Source organism: Balaenoptera physalus (genome assembly GCF_965194825.1).
Source record: "Balaenoptera physalus genome assembly, chromosome: 4".
Lineage (NCBI taxonomy): Eukaryota > Metazoa > Chordata > Mammalia > Artiodactyla > Balaenopteridae > Balaenoptera > Balaenoptera physalus.
The window spans coordinates 137,174,428-137,188,313 of NC_138891.1; the positions used below are offsets into that span (position 1 = coordinate 137,174,428).

At 38.2% G+C, this 13,886-nt stretch overlaps 1 protein-coding gene across 1 annotated transcript in view; it reads right to left on the bottom strand.

The window, feature by feature from the left end:
- SETD4 (SET domain containing 4) overlaps nucleotides 1–13,886 on the bottom strand; it is a 586,654-nt gene that overhangs the window by 96,238 nt on the left and 476,530 nt on the right. The window lies entirely within an intron of this gene.

Below are 13,886 nucleotides of genomic sequence, written 5' to 3' on the forward strand. Positions count from 1 at the left end.
CTATCTCCTAGGAAGAAATTTCTACACTTAAAAATTAAATAAGTAAAACATTCTGACCCCTTAGTTTATGCCCAAGACAAATTCCTTGACTCCACACATTCACAAATTTGCTAACCATGCAGCTGTGGTTAGTCATATGGTTCCTTGGTTAGGTAACTATGGTTTTGTTCTGATCCTTTAAAAAAATACATTTTTAGCATATCTTCCATGTTTTAAAATATATTTTCTCATTCTTGCCGTTCAAATCATTTGAAATGCTTCCCTAAAGATCTATATCAATAGTGTTGAAAGAAATGAATGTTTGGGAACTGGAACAAACCTTAATGGAATAGACTTCCGGCTCTAAATATTCTATGAATCTATGCTTCATTTAAAAAATTTAACCCCAGATCTGCCAGTAGAGCATGGATAGGTGTTGAATAATCCCAGATCCCAAAGTCTGTATTAGAATTCAGGTAATTGGTCTTTTTATCATCCTCAGCAGCTGTATCTGTAAGTCTACAATATTATCCTTGATTATTTGTGACACTTTTACTTACCCTTCTAAGTATCACTTGTTTCCATAGCAGACAAACACAAATACCTCTCAACTAAACTACTTTTTTGCACTATACAGCCCATGTGCAGAAATTCTCGGTTTGTTTATACTCTGATTTTCTCAAATTTAGATTTGTAATTAAGTGTATTTGTTGCCCTTAGAATAGTGTAAATATTTTGCCTGCAAAACTCAGCATAAACATTCATCCATCCTTTTGAGGCTCCAATTCACTTCTCTGCCTCTGAGGATGTAGTGACGGGGTTGTTAATCAGCTCTAGACATTGAATTACTGTTCGAATGCCATGTTTCACCTTTGGACTTGTTCCTCACAAAGCTGGAACCAGTGTCTTTAAAACTGTGCACAAATAACAGATTAGCAGCAGCAAAAGACTTTTCAGCAGCATCAATAAAATCTCGGCAGTATGCACAGGGAGCCAATGGTCAGAGAGACCCAGGAGGCCTTCCACACAGGATACGTATCTTGTTACAGAATTCCTCAATGCCTTTTTGCTGTCTCCCTAATGACCAGTTAAATGGGCTCCCTCGAGGATGCTTGAGTCAGCGCCAGCTTGAAAACTGCTGAGGAAACATCCTCTTTTACTGGAAATGATTTCCATCAAACTGCCATGTGCCATATTTAGACTCATGGCTTAGTAACACCCAGCCGAAGGGGCTAAGTTTGCAGGGCAGGAGGCCCTGCACTGTGAGAAAAGAACTTGCTTTTGTCTGGCCCAAGTGACCACAGGGCAGTGAGCTAGTGAGTCTGTGGTGGGCTGTAACCAGAGGCACAGACTTCTTTCTATCTGGAGAGACAGGCTTCCTTCCGCACAGGCAGCTGCTTCATCCCATCCTGCTTATCCCACAAATCAGAGATGTGAATAGGGAGGTGGTGATTCAAGTTTATACACATCCACCTGCCAGTGGGAAATCACAACCCAGCAATTCTGCTCACCTGGGCTCAGCAGGTGGATGGCGGGCAAATGTCTCTTCTCCCCCGTTTAAACTTAAATCACAGAAAAATGATATTAAAATGTCTTGAGTCATAGAATATAATTCTGCTAAAAAGCTGAGTCACGAAATTATAGAACTTTAAAAAATGTAAGATGTTATGGAAAAACCTGCGCTAACCTTTTGGCCACCCCAATATTTATACATACACATACACATATAACTTGATGTAAATGTTTAAGCAAAATTATGTAGACGTGGGATTTTAAGTGCAATCATTTCCCCCACCCCAATTTTGTCCTTGGTTTCTCTCCTCTCCCCCTTCTCCCTACTCCCAATACATCACCCCAACTTCCCAGATTAATTTATATTAACAACATATCTTGCATCTTTCCATGTTCTTCCTTATGCTTATATAATTGTACACAAACACACAGACATATATGCATATAAATAGGTCATTTCTGTCACTGTTCGATGTCTACAAAAAGAAGATTCTATTGTAAACATTTCTCTGCATTTTGCTTTTCTCTCAATAAGAAATCTGGAAAATCCCTCCAAGTCAATTCCTATAGCTCTGATTCAGTCTCCAACAGTGTGTAGTATTCCAGGGTATGGAAGGTACATCATTCTTTCAACCATTCCCCTCTGAAGGGGCAAAACTTCATGAAACTCTGTCCTTTTTTTTTAATATACGTCTCCACTGGAAAGCCAAACAAAGAATGCTTACCCAAGTCCTAAATATATTTTAACAAAGAACAAGAAAATTTCTCCCTTGAGCCCTAACACAAGCTTATCTTCTATTCAGTGCAGAAGGTAATGCTGTTTCAAAGTGTAGATTTTGTTATTATTCAGGTACCGTAAGGGAACAAATCAGGAAATGACTGTATGGAAAAGATAGTTTGTTACTCATAGTTCCCAAGAGGAGAGGGCATGCCATGCCATGCAGGGCCACATGCGGAAGCACCAGGGTTAGTCTGGAGAAAGAAGTGTAAGGGGAAAACATGAGCAAAGAGCCTTTATTGTGGTTTTCATGGGAAGGAATGGGCAAGATAGTGTAAGCAAGCTAAGCAGGTTTAGGATTAGCTAGTTTGAATAATTTCAGTGGGATCTGGGTTATAGGCACTGTCCCAAGTTGTCTGGTACTTGGACCTGGAGTGATTAGGGAAGGATAATATTGGGCCAGAGTATAAAAGCCCCAGAGCTCAAAAATGGAGGCAGTTGGGAGGTATGGGCTTTGGATCAGTTGGTTTGCAAATGAAAGTTTCACTCCCAGGCAAGTTGATTGCCATCTCTAGGAATTAGCTAGTGCTGGAAAGGGGCAGTCCCACTCCAGCCAGTGAGACCCCAGATGCCAAAGCATCAAGAATACAGAAAATAAGAAAACATAGTAAATGCAAATGCCCAGCACACTCAAGCAATATTTGGTAAATGACAGGTACATTAACCAAGAAAACACAGCACACTCTGCCTCCTGCCAAGGGGCACAGCTCCACAGGCTCAACCAAGTTGTTGCAAAGGGCCTTGGGCTCTGAGGGGTGCATAGGAGTTTGTTCCAGGGTTAAGGTGGGAGAGGTACTTCTGGGGCTGTGGGGCTGGTAGCTAAGATGACAGCATCAAAACCATGCAGAGCTAGCACTGTGGCAGGGAGAATGACCACAGCCACTCTTTGGTCTACACAGCCTGTGGTCCTGCCTAGTGATGCCCAGCTGTCCTCAATCCCCTGACTGCTTTGGGCCGTTGCTTCAGATCCTGGAGCAGCATCCAGAGTGTCATAAATTCCCTTTCCCAGGATTAAGGGGTCTGCCACCAGGCAGCTCTTTGACCAACTCTCTTCCACTGGAGAATCTCTCCTGCATTCTGTCTCCATCATCCCTCACTCCCCCTGCTCATGGGAGGAAGGATGGTATTCTCCCTGCCATGCACAGGGAGGACCCCTTTAGACCTTTACTGGGACCTTTTTGCTGGATATGTCCTATTCCCACACACACTGGAATACAATGACTCTATCATGTATAGTGATCACTGGTCATTTTTCCATGTGTTTCTGAAGAGAACATTACTTAGGGATTTTTTTCATGAAAATAAGTTGTTATGGAGGGATACATAGGTGAAACATGGCAAAAGAATTAAGGTGTTTGGGTTTTTTTCTTTTCTTCTCCATCAGCCTACTTCCTATATCCTCCCTTTCTACTGGCTGACCCTCAGGTGTTGCTGATTTTGAGTTAACTGAGGAAGCAAAAACTGTGCTAATGACCAGCCAGGCCAGTTCAGTTCAGTTCAATCAAGAATGTACTCTGTATCTATTCTGTACTAGGATTGGAGACTAAAATAAACAACATGGTCCCTTCCTTCCAAACACTTGTCCTCTAGTGAGAGAAGCAAAACAGAACAAATGGTTTGAGTATGTATTGAGTGTTGTCAAGAACTGTGAAGGGTCTGAGATTTGATCCTGCTTGGAAGCTAACAAGTGAGTCTGCTACATTTCATGGATGCTGGCAGAAGACACGATACTCCTGGGTCAGAGACAAAGGACTTAATGACTCACAGCACAGCAAGCAGCATGAGTGTCACATTCACTTCAGCTCTCTTTGTCCCTCAAACCCCACAGAGGTGATGAGGAGGGATCCAGGTGGATGCTGCAAACAGAGTGAGTTTGTGTCACAGCTGAGGAATCTCAAGGTTAGGTAACCCAGACCTTTATAGAGGGCCACAAGCAAACCTGCCCAACCCTTTGCTCCATTGGGAGACACTATCTCTACCATCCAAGGATGGGAGCTATACAAATATCTTCAAAAAGATAGTCCATAAAAAATGGACACTTAGTATTCTTCTCATAAGACACGCAGAAGCAGACACCTGTGGGGAATACTATCCCCAAGAGCACTTAAGACCAGCCAGGAATTGTCCTAAATGCATGATCTCATTGATCATCATAGCCACTCCAGTTGGCACCACCCTTCCCATCCTGCAGATTAAGAAACAGATGTGTGCCTCAACTTCCAGCTCACCAACACAAAACTAAAAGGTGACAAAAGAAATGGGATTCAGATCTGATTCCATTGCTGTGTCCTTCTGATTACACCACACTGCAGTCGAGAGGCACCAGAGGTAGAAAAAGAAAATCTCATTCATGGCATATGACTGAGAGTTGGCAGCAAGCAGAAATCCAAGTTGGGATCCCAGAGAGCTGGAAGCCAGGCATGATGTTGAGGGGAGAAGATATTAAGACATCTTCCCTTCCACCACCCACCAGCGCCCCAGGACACTCTGGAAGATGCTGCTTTCACACATGAATAATTACGTGGCTTTCTGTTAAGATAATCCACCCTGTCATGACAATTTGGCAAGTGGATAGATTAACTATCAATCTTTTGAGTTCTTACCTTTTGCTGGACACTGTTCTAAGTGCTGGCAGTAAGTGACTGCCATGAAAAGAAAGAAATTCATCCTCAAGGAGCTTGCCCATCTTCTTGTGGGAGGAGCCAATCTGCTGTCCAAAAGGTGTACATTTTGCAGCTACACAGGTAGTTTTGCCAAAGACAGTGTAATATTTACCACTCACCTCCCCAGTACCACCTACTAAAAAAATATCTCAAGAAGGCCCTTGCTAGGTGTTCAGGTGTTATGCCCATCTACAGGTAATGATGGAAGTCATGAAACAACTTTCAAATGGACTTAATGATCCAAATGCCACAGGCAATTGTTTTCCTCCATGAAGGCTCAGTCTAGGCAGAGAAGCAAGATGACCAGAACATAACTATGATACTTACCTGACAGGTTAAAAAAAATACCCTGAAATTTGCAGATTGCAAACATAGGCAATTATGATGTTTAGCTTGTGTATCTCCATTCCAGAAATATTTATTTACGGTTCACCAAAGGCCAAGTTGGCGTTGCCTGCCCTTGTATCTTAGGCATTTTCCATTCACTGTCAGATCTTCAAAAAGCCAAGTAACTTAATGTTTTAACTTTGGGTTTCTGTTTTTCAACCCTTTGCACGTTTTTAATATTTAATAGAATAATTAACAGCATTGATTCTGATACCTTCCTAAATCTCTAAATTTTTTCTCATCTAACTAATCTGGGTAACAATGACTTGTTTAATGAATGTACTATTTTTGTTTCATGTTAAACTTAGTTCAATTAAATTGGACTAACCTAGCCTAACTTAAACTCAGTGCAACTAAGTTAGACTAACCTAGCCTAACCTAACCTAGCAATCACTTAAATCTCCCTCTCCTCTAACTCTTCCTCTTAAAAGAAAATTATGATTCTGCCCAAGGATGGCAAGTAGAGTGTGTGCCCGGCTTTCAACATTGTAAGGCAGAACTGCCATTTGGATGCCAGGGATATTTGGATGCAGGGACATACTGACAGACCACCAACCCCATCACTCCTTTCCACCAAACAATTAAAATAAAATAAAAACTTTTTTTTTTTCAATTACCAAGTATATAAATTGAAGTGCCTCCTCGCATACCTGACCTTCATCCTAACCTCAACCCCATAACCAACCCCCACCCCAAGTCCAAGAACACAATTTCAAGTTCTGCTTCAACCAGTGGACAAGACAGGGTGTTGCTATGGGTTGAATTGTATCTCCCCACCCAAAATTCACATGTTGAAGTCCTAACCCGCAGTACCTCAGAAGGTTTCCTTATTTGAAAATAAGATTATTGCAGAGGTAATTAGTTAAGATAGTGTCGTTAGGGCGGTCCTCAAGCCAATAAGACTGGTGTCTTTAAAAAACGGGAATATTTGGAGACAGACACACCCATAAGGATGAAATCTATATAAACAATAAATGCTGGAGAGGGTGTGGAGAAAAGGGAACCCTCTTGCACTGTTGGTGGGAATGTAAATTGATACAGCCACTATGGAGAACAGTATGGAGGTTCCTTCAAAAACTAAAAATAGCACTACCATACGACCCAGCAATCCCACTCCTGGGCATATATCTGGAGAAAACCATAATTTGAAAGGATACATGCACCCCAATGTTCATTGCAGTACTATTTACAATAGCCAGGACATGGACTCAACCTAAATGTCCATCAGTGGAGGAATGGATAAAGAAGATGCTGTACATATATACAACGGAATATTACTCAGCCATTAAAAAAGAACAAAATAATGCCATTTGCAGCAACATGGATGGATCTAGTGATTGTCATTCTGAGTGAAGTAATTCAGACGGAGAAAGACAAATATCACATGATATCACTTATATGTGGAATGGTACAAATGAGCCTATTTACAAAACAGAAGTTGAGTCACAGATGTAGAAAACAAACTTGTGGTTACCAGGGGGGAAGCGGGGGACAGATAAATTGGGAGATTGAGGTTGACATATGCACACTACTATATATAGAATAGATAATTAACACGAACCTACTGAATAGCACAGGGAACTCTATTCAATACTCTATAAAGACCTATATGGGAATAGAATCATTAAAATAGGGGATATTTGTGTATGTATAACTGACTCACTTTGCTGTACACCTGAAACTAACACAACATTGTAAATCAACTATACTCCAATAAAATTTTTTCAAAAAATGAAGACAGAGATCTAGGTGATGCTTCTACAAGCCAAAGTTTGCCGTCAAACAACTGGAAGCTAGGAGAGAGACATAGAGCAGATTCTCCCTCACAGCCTCAGAAGGAAAAAACCTGAGGCCACCTTGAGTTCAAACTTCTAGTCACCATAACTGAGACAATCATTTCTGTGGTTTAAGCAACGCTGTATGTGGTGTTTTGTTATGGCAGCCCAGGAAACTAACATAGGTGTCATCATACCTTACTCAGGGAAAGTGATGGGAAAATAAGGACTACTTATTTCCAGGGGCTGCTGCTGAGTCAATTCAGCATTTGTCAGATGGCTTCCTCACCTTCCTGATAACCTCTCCATGCAGGTTGGTTCCCACAAATTTGTGGGGCCCAGGGCAAGATTGGAGAGCTCCCTTGCTTACATCTAAATATCTACATCTTATAAATCAAATTAACAAACTGTTAAATAAAATGTTATCCTTATACCTTCATAATATCAAAATATATGATTTTTATATGACTAAATGTCAGCAGGATATAATAATTAATATTACTAGGCACTAATTAATATTATTAGTGTTCTGCTTGTGTGTCAGCATTCTTACCAGAGTAATAAAATTTAAATGTACATAATTAATTAAATATTATATATTTATTCCATAAAATTTAATCCTTTTTTACTTTCCTTTCAAATGTCTCTGTAATCAAAATTGTCACATAATTTGCATTGTGTTGACTATAAGCCAACTGAGCCAATATAGTTTTTTAATAATTTTAGTTTCAAAGAATGAAAGTGTTGAGAGTGGGCATCCTTGTCTTGATCCTAATCTTGTAGGAAATGCTATCAGCTTTTCACCATTGATTATGATGTTAGCTGTGGGCTTACCATATAAGGCTTTTAGTGTGTTGAGGTAAGTTTCCTACATACCCATTTTCTGGAACTTTTATCATAATTGGACGTTGAATTTTGTTAAAAACTTTCTCTGCATCTATGAAGATGATTGTATGATTTGTATTCTTCAATTTGCTAATATGGTGTATCATATTGATTGCTTTGAAGATATTGAAACATCCTTGAATCCCTGGGATAAATCTCACTTGATCATGGTGTACGATCCTGTTAATGTATTGTCGAATTTGGTTTGCTAATATTTTGTTGAGGATTTTTGAGTCTATGTTAATCAGTGATGTTGGCCTATAATTTTTTCCTTCCTTTCCTTCCTTTGCAATTTTTGGATTAGTTTGAGAAGGACAGGTATTAACTCTTCTCTAAATGTTTGGTAGAATTCACCCATGAAGCCATCTGTTTCTGAGCTTTTGTTTGTTGGAAGTTTTTGTATTACTGATTCAATTACATTACTGGTAACTGGTCTGTTTATACTTTCTATTTCTTTCTGATTCAGTCTTGGAAAATTGTATATTTCTAGGAATTTGTCTATTTCTTATAGGTTGTCCATTTGATTGGCATATAATTGTTCATGATAATATCTTATGATCCTTTGTATTTCTGTGGTGTTTGTTGTAACTTCTTTTTCTTTTCTGATTTTATTGATTTGGGTCCTTTCTCTTTTTTCTTGATGAGTCTGGCTAAAGTTTTACAATTTTGTTTATCAATTTTGTTTATCTTGTTTATCTTTAGCTCTTAGTTTCATTGATCTTTTCTACTGTTTTTTTAGTCTCTATTTCACTTATTTCTGTTCTGATCTTTATAATTTCTTTCCTTCTACTAACTCTGGGTTTTGTTTTTCCTTTTTTTCTAGTTTCTTTGGCTGTAAATTTAAGTTGTTTATTAGAGAATTTTCATGTTTCTGAGGTAGGTGTGTGTCACTATAAACTTCTCCCTTAAAACTGCTTTTTCTGCATCCCATAGATTTCAGTTCATTGTGTTCTCATTTGTCTTCAGGTATTTTTGATTTCTTTTATTTCTTCAGTGACCCATTGGTTGTTTAGTACCACATTGTTTAGCCTCCATGTGTTTTGGGGTTTTTTTGCAGTCTTTTTTCCTTGTTAATTTCTAGTCTAATAGCATTGTGGTCAGAAAAGATGCTTCATCTCATTTCAATTTTCTTAAAGTGAAATTTCAAATTTCTTAAATTTACTAAGTCTTGTTTTGTGGCCTAGCATGGGATCTGTTCTGGAGAATGATTAATGCGTACTTGAAAAAAATGTGTATTCTGCTGCTTCTGGATGGAATGTTCTATATATATTTATTAAGTTCATTTGGTATAATGTGTCATTTAAGGCCAGGGTTTCCCTACCAATTTTCTGTCTGGATGATCTGTCCATTGATGTAAGTGGGGTGTTAAAGTCCCCTACTATTATTGTGTTACTCTCAATTTCTACCTTTATGTCTGTTAATATTTGCTTTATGTATTTAGGTGCTCCTATGTGGGTTCATATGTGTGTGTGTGTGTGTGTGTATGCTATTCTTATATCCTCTTCTTGGATTGATCCCTTGATCATTATGTAACGTCCATCTTTGTCTCATTACAGTCTTAGTTTTAAAGTCTATTTTGTGTGATATAAGTATTGTTACCACCACTTTTGATTTCCATTTGCATGGAATATTTTTTTTCATCCCCTCACTTTCAGTCTGAGTGTGTCTTTAGATCTGAAGTGAGTCTCTTGTAGGCAGCATATATATGAGTCTTTTTTTTTAACCATTTAGCTACTCTCTATATATCTTTTGATTGGAGCACTTAGTCCATTTATATTTAAAGTAATTATTGATAGGTATGTACTTATTGTCATTTTGTTTATTGTTTAGTGGTTGTTTTTGTAGTTCTTTTTACTTCCTTTCTTCTTTTGTTCTCTTCCTTTGTTATTTGATGACTGTCTTTAGTGTTATATTTAGATTCATTTCTCTTTTTTGTATGTGTATTCAACATAGTATTGGAAGTCCTAGCCACAGCAAACAGACAAGAAAAAGAAATAAAAGGAATCTAAATTGGACAGAAAGAAGTAAAACTATCACTGTTTGCAGATGACATGATACTATAAATAGGAAATTCTAAAGACTCCACCAAAAAACTACTAGAGCTCATCAATGAATTCAGCAAAGTTGCAGGATACAAAATTAATATTCATAAATTTGTTTCATTTTTACACATTTATAGTGAACTATCAGAAAGAGAAATTAAGAAAACAATACTATTTACCATAACATAAAAAAAGAATAAAATACCTGAGAATAAATCTAACTAAGGAAGTAAAAGACCTGTACTTGGAAAACTATAAGACACTGATAAAAGAAATTGAAGATGACATAAACAGATGGGAAGATACTATGCTGCTGGATTGGAAGAATTAATGTTGTGAAAATGACCATGCTACCCAAGGCAACCTACACATTCAAGGCAATTCCTATCAAAATATCAGTGACATTTTCCACAGAACTGAACAAATAATTCACACAGAAGACCCTGAGTAGCCAAAACAATCTTGAGAAGGAAGAACAAACCTGGAGGTATCACACGCCCTGATTTCAAGCTTTACTACAAACCTTCAGTCATCAAAACAATATGGTCCTGTCACAAAAACAGACATAGATCGATGGAACAGAATAGAGATCCCAGAAAGGACCCCACACTTATATGGAAAACTAATCTATGACAAAGGAGACAAGAATATACAATGGGGAAAAGATAGCCTCTTCAACAAATGGTGTTGAGAAAACTGGACAGCTACATGCAAAAGAATCAAACAGGACTACTCTCTCACACCATATACAAAAATAAACTTAAAATGAATTAAAGACTTAAATGTAAGATCTGAAACCATAAAACTTCTATAAGAAAACATAGGCTATATGCTCTTTGACCTTGGTCTTTGTAAAAACATTTTTGGACCTGTCTCTTTAGGCAAGGGAAGCAAAAGCAAAAACAAACACATGGGACTACATCAAACTAAAAAGCTTTGCACAGTGAAGGAAGCTATCAACAAAGAAGAAAGGCCACTTACTGAATGGGAGAAGATATCTGTAAGTGATATATCCAATAAGTTTTTAATATCCAAAATATACAAAGAACTCATATAAATCAACATCATAAAAACCAAACAACCGATTAAAAAATGGGCAGAGGATCTAAATAGACACTTTTCCAAAGAAGACATACAGATGGCAAACAGGCACATGAAAAGATGCTCAACATCACTAATCATCAGGGAAATGCAAATCAAAACCACAATGAGATAACACCTCACACCTGTCAGAATGGCTATCAACAAAAAGACAACAAATAACAAGTGTTGTCAAAGATGTGGAGAGAAGGGAAGACCTGTACATTGTTGGTGGGAATGTATAATAAATTGGTGCAGCCACTAAGGAAAACAGTATGGAGATTTCTCAAAAAATTAAAAATAGAAGTACCATGTGATCCAGCAACACCCCTCCTGGGTATTTATCCAAAGAAAACAAAAGCATTGGCAAGGACATCTTGTGACATTAGAACATCTGCTGTAGTGACTAACACTCTTCAGGTCCCAGGGAAACACTTCTCCACCTCTCATCTCCTTGTGTGATAACTGAGTCCAAATGCCATGAAGGAGTGTGGGTTTATTATTGGCAAATAAAAATATAGGGCACCCAGTTAAATTTGAATTTCAGGTAAGCAACAAATATTTTTTAGTATAAATATGTCTGCAATACACTGTAATTTATGTTAACCTTATGTTGGAGATGGACACAGCTTTGGAGACACCCCTGGAGAATGAATAAATTAATGAACTTGTTCATCCTTAAAGACAGAGGTGCTGAAGACAGAGGTGCTGATCTGGTCTTTAAGGCAGGTTCTCTTTCTGCCACCACAGGGAACAATTGTTATGCACACACTTCTTGCCAACTCTCAGTGAGACAACTCCATTCTTCTTTCTTTTATTATTTCATTCATAAATATCTATTGCGTGCATGCCAGGAGCCAAGCACACCTCCAGGCACAAGAGAGGTGAGGAAGTAGAAGATTACAAAAATGAGTAAGAGCGGAACTTCACACTCTGTTGCCTACAGACTATCAGGAGAGACAAGGCACATCCTTAATAGCAAGAGCATGAACCAAAGATGTTGCCTGTGAAGGTCAGGAGTAATTTCAAAAAGAAGCAGCCTTTAAGTCACCTTACATGCAGATTGGTTTAACAGACAAAGAGAGAAGAAAACAAAGGAGGTTGAATGTCCCATGTGAAGACATACTAGGAAACAGTGTCATGAGGCAAAACTCATATGTCTTAGAGGTAAGATTTGATAAATCCTAATGTAAGTTACTATTTTTTTCTTAAGTAATAGAAAAGTTGGTCATTTTTCCTTTGGAAAAATAGACTGTAATTATCCTGTAAAGAAACTCATGGATACTAGTCAAGGAGCAGGTTAGTCCCTTTCACAGAGTGAGAGTTCAGGCAGCTATACTTTTCTAGCATCAGGTAATGCATGAGACCTATTCCTCAGCCCTTCCAGTTAGGGATGCCCTGCAGAGCTCTCTCCGCCATGCCGCAGATGGCATATTGTGCTTCTGGCTATTAAGCTGGAAATGCAAACCACCTTTTTGTGGTTCAAATAATCTCCAGGAGATAGTTTCCTGGAAGTTTTAAGTCCTATTTCTCATATCACCTCCATCTAAATTGATGATATCTATGACCTTTTCATCTAATTACACTAGTATTTTGTACCTATTTTTATTAAATGGTTCCATTACATACCCATTATGTGATAGCTGCTTTCTGTTAATAACCTAATGAGCCCACTCTGATATTTCTCTTTCCTTTCACAATTAGGTCAACATGCTTAAATACTGGATTTGTCATGTTATCTAAGATTTTCACAGAAACCCTTATTTGACAAGTGATTTTTACTAATAAACACCTAGTTAGAAGAGATAGACAACTAAAACTCTACCAAAATCACGTGTCCCCCACTTAGAGAAGTACCTAGATTGGGTCACAGGACAAGGAAAAAGTGGAGAGGACTGAAAAGCAGGAGGTAAAGAGACGACATTGCAAAGGAGAAATCGAGGAATGCAAAAACTAGGTGACACGTGGGAAAATGATGGGAAGAGCCTGAAGAATTCCCCAACCTGTCGCCAGTCGTTACAAGATGCACTGTGTAGCCACCATGGGCAGTACAAATCAGCCCTCTACCCCACTTTTGAATCAGAAAAATTCACAGTGTAAGGCAATATTCTCCTAATATGTTGTGAAAATTCTACTGGGTCTTAGTTAAAGATAGAAATTAAATAAACGAAAAGACATTTATGAGAACACCTGCACTTCTTTACTATGGAGGCTTATCAGTGAATTGTCTATTTTAATGACTAGCATATTAACATTGCATGGATTTCCACTTGCTCCTACCCCACAGTATTTGCTATATTTCAGTTCTAAACCACTATTTTTATTTTATTTTCTCCTGTCCGATATTTGGCATGCATCTAGTCTATTGGGAACATTTGCTATATTTGCGATAATTATTCAGAAGTTATAAAACGGGATTATATAGCAGCATGTAGCTGTTACATGTGATTAGAGATTACTAAATGCAAGGCAGGGAATCCAACTAGAAAAGTTAACTCATTGTGTTAGCTAGTATCACGAAGGGAGCCTGACTTTAGGGAAGACTTTTTTACTGAGGGCAGTAAGCCAGTAATGATATGCCTAAACCATATTAATAGCAATTGCATTGCTAATTTCATTAGCATTTGCATTATCATTATGTATTAATTACTACAGTTAGGCCACCAAAGACTAATATCCAAATCTGACAGCACCAATTCCCCAGATGCATTTTGTGGTCGTTGAATCATTATCATTCAACAGTTTGCTGCTTTGACAAATACAAAGCAACACAGGCTCCCCAGCC